Source organism: Nilaparvata lugens, chromosome 4 (assembly GCF_014356525.2).
Source record: "Nilaparvata lugens isolate BPH chromosome 4, ASM1435652v1, whole genome shotgun sequence".
NCBI classification, from domain to species: domain Eukaryota; kingdom Metazoa; phylum Arthropoda; class Insecta; order Hemiptera; family Delphacidae; genus Nilaparvata; species Nilaparvata lugens.
In genome coordinates this window covers 57,406,501-57,416,618 of record NC_052507.1, presented here as the reverse complement: position 1 = coordinate 57,416,618, position 10,118 = coordinate 57,406,501, and the positions used below count along the sequence as shown (strand labels likewise).

The window sequence follows — 10,118 nt, the reverse complement described above, 5'->3', positions numbered from 1 at the left end:
TATTGCAGTATACTGTCTGCTCATTCTCATCCTATTATACGCTTATACAGTAGATAAATAACATTCTATTCAACTAATTTTGTATTGTCGATTCCAATAATATGTTTTATTATACGAATATTTTATGAGAAAATAGTGTGTTCATTATCATCGTTCATTGAAATTATTCCATTTTCCATAACACATTTTAGCTTTTGTCTACTGCTCAGCCTATTTCTGTACGGAGGGATTTTTCTAGTCCTTTTACCCAGTTTTCAATTAAATCATAAAACGGAAATTCAGTTCTAATAAAAATATATAGCGTTTATATTTAAAAAAATACTGTATAATATTTCATTTCTCAGTTGCTGAAGATTATTGAATAATGTGCTCAAAATTTCCACCCATTGAAGTTATACACGCTTTGTCTCGTTTCACCATAATATTCATGTTCTGTGATAAAAGAAATTCTGTTCATAAGACGTCTGGAACCACTACCTCCGTAAACAAAGCCGTAGTGCATTCGTGTGACGTCACCTACACCAATAAAAATTCGTTGATTTCAGCTGATCAGCGGAGGTAGTGCTGGAACCCACACAGTAGGCTATGTTACATCGCTCAAAAATAAGCTACTTGCATTGCCGTGTGTTAGGGCTACCAACCTCGTGCGACAAAACTAAATTTTCCTCTATTAGAAATAAATAATCACCACAACTATATCACCACCTAATTACCACCCTGTTTTGAAATAACATGACTAAATATAATAGATCGGTATCGATATGTGATTACAGCACAAATTGACAATAGTGTTAAATATTGACAAATATACTATAGAAATATACTCTATATTATGTCTTTTAGACCGATGTGCAGTAATTATATTTGATGTTATTGTAATAAACAATTTTTTTACTTTGCAGAGCTTTCGAGTCTCGTGTTTTGAAAATAAGTTAATATAACTCGAAAACTCGCCTCAGTGGTCTGAATTGTTTATTGAATCAAATAAATTGATGCATGTCAGTGTGAACGTGAAACAATTGTATGTATAATAAGCTGAATGAATCATATCAAGAAACCATTATTTTCAATAAACTAGGTCACAATGGGTCATTTAAACTGGGTCATTTTGACAGAATGGGTTGTAACGTAGGCCTTGCTGACAATGAGATCGAAAACATTTTGTTTCTCAACTATAGGTACATTATATTCAAATTTTGAATAGCAAATGCCTGATCACTCACTACATAATCAAATGGCATCGCTCTCAAACTGATTATCAGTTTCAAGAAAGCATCAGCCTACTAGTAGAGTGCCTGATATTCTGGAAATTTTATAGTGTGAAGTAGGCTACGGTATATATTATGTATCTTCCATCTGTATAGGTATATACAGGTATGTGGAAGAGTCAGGATACCAAATTGTTTGTGATTTCCATCCTTCTACTGGATTTACCACAAATTAATGGTAGTGGAAGGAGTGATGATTACAATGAAGACGATTCTGCGGAGACACCACCACTCTCCAAATATGTAAGAGGAAATGGAAAAATTCTTGGTATCTTCAGGAATAAAAGTAACAAACAAAAAGAACCCTTCGTTATGGAGCGAACTGTAAGTTTACATTTTTTATTCATTCACAGAAGCAAATAATCGAATCGATGATCTTCGTTTCCCCAACATTTTATGTAGTGGCATTCATTTCTGATTAGTCAATAAATGATTCTAATATAATATCAGTTCGTTGTGGAAAATCACTGTGAACCTTCATGAAAAAACACAATATTTACAAACATTTGAATAACATTTAAAGTAGGCCTACAAGAAGCCTTGAGGTAACCTCAGGTATACTAAATTATTATTTCAAGTAGACTAGCCTTTACACTCGGAAAATAACACTTACAAGTAAAAAATTCAGCTTATTTGTGAAAAAATCAAATTGATAAGCAGGTTGTTTTTTAGTATGCTGCAATATCTCATTTTGGTAGCCTACTAAACTTTGAAGTTTGAAATTATTAATGATACTTGATAATTATAAAGTATTGCCTCCTAATGATTCTTTAAAACAATCTTTCACGGAAAAAATAATTAATTTCGATAAATAGTATTTTATGAATAGTATTTGGGTATTTTATGAATCTAAATAGTATTTGGGTGAATTGATATAAATTCATTTATTTCAATCTGCATTTGCAACAAACATGAATATTCAACGACTGACTATTTTAAAATTATATTTATCTTTCCTCTATCACTATGAGAGACGAAACATGATGATGTATCAAGCTTATTATTGTATCGATTTCACTCGACCGAATTTTGCATTCTTGTAATAACGGCTCTCATGAAAAGCATTTCTTCTGTGTGCTTCGCGCCATGATAAACTAACAAAGGTGATAATTACCATTTTTTTTCGAAATTCCAGGATGAACTAATCAGAAAAGCCGGGTTTGAGGCGAAGTCCTATCTCATTGACGTACCAATCGGTCAAGATATAATACGGTAGTGAATGAGAGGGAGGGTGGAAAATTTTTGGAAGAAGAAAAATATACTATGACGACGTTTAAAATAGAAATATTTCGAATCATACACCCTGAAAGAAGCAGTCTGAGGAATTTGCCAGTTGTGTTGTTGATGCATTGAGCCACCGGGAGCTCTTCAGACTATGTGTTTGATGGCAAAGATGATTGTCTAGGTGTGTGAAGTTCTAGCTTTTAAACTCTATTTTCCATTCCTATATATATATATATATATATTTCGAAGTAAAAGGATTTCTTTTTCTGTGGTTTTTCTAAAAAAATGATGTGTTATCTTCTAATTCACGTAGTGAAGTAACGGGGACCCTTCAAGTAAATGCATAAATTGACATAACATTCGTCAATTTGCTTTAGTACTTTCATTTATCCAGTAATATTGAAATGATAACATGATAACTATTATCGTGAATGATGAAAGACTAAATCTTGGTTTTGTAAGGTTTTGTAAAGAGTTATTCTTTGTCCTTTTTGAGGAGGGTGTGATGTATTGGGGGAGGGGTTTGTTTTTGACGAATTTAGAATAGATTCAGTGGTTTTATACTTACGGTATATCCTAGAAACCTTATTACTACAAAATTGTAAAAATGAAGTTGGATTCAAAATGGCGGTTCCAAGATGGCGGACCAAAATTTTTATGTGACAGTGAAAAGCAGTTTTTTTTATTGAATAGAAACCTTAATAAGACCTATCGTCAAATTTCCCTCTCAAAAGAAATATATCGCTGTTTCCATACTTTTCACTAAACCTGTATAAAATACCCTTTTATTTTGTCACTACACAACTTGTTTCAACTCTTTAAGAGCTATGAGAAAATAGCCATTTATCATTTTAATGACCTATGAAAATTTTACTCTTTAATTTTGTCTCAACACAACTCAAAAACCATTTTCAGGTGTAAAATGGCTCTTGATGAAACTAGGCTAGGTACTCGTATTGTGCTGTGACAAAATAAAAGGATGATAGTTGATATAATTCTAATGTGCTTCAATAACTTTACTATTATTTACAAGGAATCAGACTACTGTGTCATCAAAAAGTGTTCAAATTGTTTGTAATGAGAAGCAGAATAAATTCATAGTTATTATTTTTTGAGGGTTCTATCTTGCGAACAGTGGATACGACGTTTGGCTTGGTAATTTGAGGGGCAATTTCTATGGTGGACTGAATGCTTGCAAGAATATCTCTGCGTTTCGGGATTTTAGGTAGCAAATATGCCATTGCCGTCAAGTTGTCCCCCCGACTACTTGACACCTACTGGACCAAAGGTGCTAACTAGTCATGACCGTAAACGACAACTTGACACCTCGCACCCTCGCGTCAGGGTGTCCCCTTGACTATTTGTCACCTCCTTAGAAAGGAGACGAGTAGACGGGGATGGCTTACGTCTACATGACACCTTACACGCTGGCGTCAAGTTGTCACCTCGACTACTTGTCACCTACAGAGCACCAGTTGGCACGACTTACACCCCCGCGGCGTAGGGAGGAGGAATCGAGCAATTTTTATTACTAGTTATGATGTAGAATTGAATTCTAAGCACTTTTGGTTCAGTAACATTTTCCCGTCAAACGCACTGTTCGGGAGATATTCGCCGTCTTTGCTATTTTTAAGAGAAATTTTTTTAGTTGGTTTAAAACAGAAAAAAATGAATAATAAGCCCTTTGATGACTGAACCAGATGTAGAACACAATTCTAAACACATTTTGTTCAGTTATATTTTCCCGTCAGACGCACCATTTACGAGTAAATTGAGCCTAATGCTAGGACAGTCAAATTTTCATCCATCAATGATATGGCAGATGAAGCTATCAGTCATGAGCTATCAGATGAAGCTAGACAAATATTTTGAGGCTCTTTCAACATTCAGTCTGTTTCTATACTTATTATTAATTGCACCATGGTTGAAAAGGCTCACTCACAAAGACATGATGTTGAAAATATCTTATTATATAAAAATTAGGAATCTCAATGCCTTTTCATATAGAACTCAATGTTTAGGCTTCATTTTCCAACTTTCAAATGCAGAGCCAGCCGGAATGGTGATGGAGAAGGAGGAGAAGGATGAGAAGGAGGAGGAGGTGGTGGAGGAGTTGGTGGAGGACGAGATGGAAGGGAATTTGAATGGGGTGGATGTGGAAGATGAGAAAGGAAAAGTTAGAGAGGATAAGGTAGAAGGGGTGAGATTGTATAGGTGAGGGGTGAGGTAGTAAAACTCTGGAAAGGGAGGTTTAAATTAGCGAATGGGCTAGAAAAGCAAACCTCTGGTGTCAGTTGAAAGTGACTTCCCCAAATTTGCTGAATTACCCCTCCTCGATTGAAATCTTCCCTTACAAAAAGGTAAATAGCAAGACAGAGGAAAATGTTCTGTGTACAGGTCTACAATATCTATAGTGAACAGGTAGAAAATCATCAGCATAATTTTTTTATAGAAGCTGAATCAAAATAGTTCACTATCAATTTTTAGTTCAACGTAGTACGTGTGTGCAACACATCAACTATACAAACTCAGCACAATGACGAGGAACAGTAAATATAAGTCATGTTACAATAATGCATACAGTACTGTATGTAGATCATCATAAGATGACTGTAATAAAAATTAAGTCTGAATAAACACTCAACTAATAGTAGTAAAATAATTCTCTGTCAAGTTGTACATTAATGAATCACACAAAATGAGCTACCAAAATTGATGTGTTCTTGGAAGGCTCTGCACATTAGAATTAAAATCGTGATACAAAAGATGCATTCATGTATAAAGTGGGGCACAAAATTAGCACATCACTATAATATCTTAATTAGGGCATCACCAACATGCATAATTATACATTATTTACTGTATAACTCAGGTAAATAATAATAATTATTATTATATGAGTTATTGAGCACACATACAAAGTATAGGACATGAAGCATAAGAAATATTGTTCAGAGTGAGTTGGTGAAGTAAAGAGGGAAGAAGAAAACGGGGAAATTAGAATGAAAGAGAAAAGAGAAAGAAGAAGAAAAGGGAGAAGGAGCGCTAAGAGGACCATAATAGTGTAATTTAATGCTTGTCTAATCGGTCCAAAACACACAAGGTTCAAATAGGTGGGCGGGTAGAAGATGTTTCTGACGAGGGGGAAGGGTGTTGAAGGAATTTAGTATGGAAGGAATGAGAAACTACTTACTCTGAAGGCTTCAGGTGGATATGGATTGCATTACGAGCACCATTGGAGAAGATATTCGGGGGAGGAGGTGGAGGAGGAGAATACGAAGAAAAAGAAGCGATAGAGGGAGAAGGAGGGAGTTGTGGCGGAGGGGAGAGTGGAGTATGAAAGAAAATGAAAGGACAAATAGTAAGAACAAGAAGAATATAATGGAAAATGATATTATGCTGAACAAAAAAAGAGAAAAGAGAGCGGGAGATGGTTTAGAAAAAATTGGATAGAATCAGGAAGGGGAGCATTGAGAGGTGATAAAAATACAATAAAGTTCTCGTAATAGTATCGGATAGGGAGAATAGGGTGCTGAAGGAGAAATAATTAGAAAATAAGAATCATAAGGACACTTGATAATCTGAAAACTTGACGTAATGAAATTTTAAAGAACTTAAAATAGGCCTATAACCATCCTTGGTTAATTAAGAATCTAGCCTATAGCAAAATTTCAAGTTAATTAGTCCAGTAGTTCAGACGTGGTGATGCGTCAAACATAATTTTCCTATCCCATACGTGTATAAGCCAACTCTTTATTTTATTATAGATATGGTTAACGACTGCAAGAGATAGTAGTGTGGAACAGAATAGTTGTGAAACTATGATAGCGCCAGAAGTGTCTCAAACACAATAATAGGTACTACATGAACTTTTTGAAAGTGATCAGAATTTAGAGAGGCTTTTGTTTGAGCCGAATGAAATCTTCTATCTTCTATATATATAAAAAATGAATGTATGTTTGTGTGTTTGTTCTCTCTATGACCTATGACTTGAAAAATACTTGACATAAACGGCATGAAACTTTGGGAATATGTTGTGTGAATATTGGGGATGGTTTCTGACCAGAAATTTTAATAGGGTGGCTAATAATGATTATTTATTAATCTATTTTACAGACCTATGTTTTCGAAATTGTCGGCCTAGCGGCTACCGAAGAACGATGATCATGATTCAAGATCATATTGAGATAATATGATTCAGCATCTAAAGTTACCAGCTGTAATAAATCACGCCACCCTATGATAAATTGTGTAGGCTACTGGTATTACAACGGTATTTTGGAGTTGAAGTGTAGTTGATTGGTACCAGCTGTAGATAATGGTTCCTTAGAAGACCTATACAAATATATCACTCCCCTGTCATTGAGTAACCGGAAAATGTTGGGAAAAAATTATTCACCTCATGGAAGAGAGTTGTTCATATTGCATTTATTATTACTGAAGAATGTCAGAATAATTCACAATTTTTTTGAATTTAGCTTAGCTTATTTTCATCCTGAAAATCCTAAAATGGAAGTTGGAAAGAATATGTAATTCCTGGTGATGATTCATCATACATCGCATATTTCCTGGACCATCTATTGACAATCAACAACACTATGAAAACATTGAACTCATCTTTGAAAAACTAATTTATCCTATCTATTTTTTTTTTAATTCAACACTTTACTGTTAGATATTACTACCAATTGATTGAGAAGAATATGTTTTGGGAATAATGAATGCTGCAATACTAAGCACATAGGAAGTTCGTATTTAGATATGAATGAAAATATTGATTGTCAGATAAATTTCATGATTCACCAAATAAAGTGAAGTGTACATTGACTTTTGGCGGTACAAAGTTCGCCAGGTAAGCTAGTTGTAAATAAAGCTTTATTATTAATAGTCAACACTGAAAAAAGACAGGCTCAATCACCAGGAATACTATAAATTCTGTGAAGGACCAGTAAGCCATTAATTTTGATTAGTTTAATCACTTACATTATGGACAATCAATACGTATGACATTTATTAGCTACAAAATAAGAAACTTTGATTGAAGTGACCCGGACTACTACAATATGAATAACCATTTAGATCAAATAAAAGATATTACTCACATCTCTCATCAACTCCTACTTCTTGTTCACAAAATATTAACACAAAAATATGAGTTATATTGAATGAACTCACAGCTAGTACCGTACTCAAGTTTGTCTTTTTCTGGCCATGCTACAAATGAATATAGGTTTATGTTTGACATCTTGTTTTTGTAATTTTGTTGTCTATTAAGAAATTTTTCAATGTGATTTTTTTGCAATAAAATTTGAAAAAAAGAATTATCAACAAACTCCTAACCAAAGAAAATATCTGTGCTCTGTTGTAATCGGAATGTATGAGACTCATACAACAATGGAACTAACACGTGGCAAGCTAGCGCTTTCGATTCATGGAAAATTAAATTCGATCAGCTGATTGATAAAATTATTTTAAGCTTTCCAATGATTATAACATATGTTAGAATATCATGTGTCAATTATCTCAGTTCCATATGGCATTCACCTTACCATGTTCATAACCTTACTAAATATGATCCTTTTTCATCCTTTGAAACCCTTAGAGGCAAAATATCTCAAAATCCGTTCTTAGTGCGCGTCTAGCATGTTTGAAGAATATTTGTGCAAAGTTTCAAGTCTGTAGGACAATTAGTTTGAGCTGTAGTGTGATTTTACATCAAAATTTTCGAAAAATGCCCTCTCCTGGACCCCCCTGTGCTCCTGATCGAAATTTTTCTGCATAGATCTAATTTTTTTTCGTAGCTGAACAAAAAGTTCTTCATGACTTTGCTGTGCAATGAGCGGTTTAAAAGTACAAAAATTTGGGGGGGCCCAGCTCCCTCAGGGGGGAAAAATTCTGAAAATCCTTCTTAGTGGATGTTTTCAGGCTACCATAAACAATTGTGCAAAATTTCAAGTTTTTAGGCTCAGTAGTTTGGGCTGTGGTGTGATTTCAGTCTGTCGGGGCTTAGCCTTTTATAAGTATAGAGATAAATTGAAACAGGATACACACAACACGGATAGATTGAAAAACTTAAAACTTACATTTAAACGAAAATTTCGGGAGCTGGGCCCCCTTTATCAATCAAGCAGAAACATTTTATATAATATAGATATACATATTATATATATATATATATATCATATATATATCAGTATATATCATACAACTTATAGTGATGGGTAGTTGATTTACTGGTTGGCGTCCCCTTAAGAATTAAAACTCGACTATTTTTTCCAGTTGCTACAGTGAGATCAATTTTAAGCTGTCAGCATACCTTATAATAGCCACTAATGCTTCCCACTGAATCGATGCTGACAGTTTGAAATGATTCTCACCACACTGCTGCGTAGTAACTCACCAAGGCGATTTATAATAATACATCCTCAGGGAGCAGACACAGCTCGACTGATAAAATTTAATTCATTCTTTGCCAGAAATATCCCTCCTCTTCCAATTCACACCCCCCAATATATGTGAGTATAAAATCAATATGACTGCTCATCCTGTGTGAGATAGCAATGAAATGTGCTGAAGTATAGCCTACTAGATACTCAAACTATGAATTCTCATACTCATGTATAATCATAGTCTATGATATACATGATCTATTTGTAATACTCATTCACTATTTCTGTCTTCTATAACATATTTCATACTGTATAAGTCTACAAGCCCATGGACGTACCCTCCCTAAATTTGGAAACTTCAGCTCCTACCAACCTCCACTCCCAAATAGATAGATATTGAGAACCCGAAAGATGTATGGGTGGTCATTAATCATTTTTAAACACTGCTGACTTTGATTTGATTATTCCAAAGACGCAGTTTACAACTCCCTCACAACTTGCGACACCCCTCACTCTTGCTTATGTGCAATTCCACTTTTTTCTGTCGAAAATGTTGTATGAAGGAGATTGGTATAATGGCTTCATTTTTGTTCATAGTAATGAAGCTCTGATAACAAATTCAAATTCAAATTTATTCACACTCATAAATACATATACACAAACCAAATAGAGTCTAGCTTGACAAATACAACAATATCCATCTAAAATTTAATAATAGATTGTAAGTAATAGTATATATATAATATATATATAATATAATATTAATGTAACAATAACTGCTCACAAAGTGCTTCATGAGCACTTGTCCGTGAGCAGGAGTTGAGGTTTAATCGGATATAGGAGAGAAAAAGCCTACACACACACACACACAAACACACACACATTCAATCACCATCATCAAGTAATTTTATTGATTGATTGTAGCATTTCCTCTCTTTAAATATACTTATATTATGAAATGTAGTTAAAACTGCGAAAAAATGGGAGGAAGAATCACCAGTATAATTTTTTTTCAACATAATTCATGACAAGAGAGGGGAAAAAATGAAAAATAAAAGATGAGACATAACAGCGATAAATAAAACAATGTTTGCAGATCAAAGCTCAAAGCAAAGGTTGAACTTTAAAGGATACAGAAGTAACTACAGTAAAAAGACCATACTACACTGAAATCATATTCAATAATGGATTAGATATTAGCACCATGTGTTTCTCAGCTTACTACTTTGAATAAGTC

At 34.0% G+C, this 10,118-nt stretch overlaps 1 pseudogene; it reads left to right on the top strand.

Moving 5' to 3' along the window:
* Positions 1–146: 146 nt before the first annotated feature.
* LOC120351081 lies at positions 147–3,721 on the top strand (annotated as a pseudogene).
* The last annotated feature ends 6,397 nt before the right edge of the window (positions 3,722–10,118 follow it).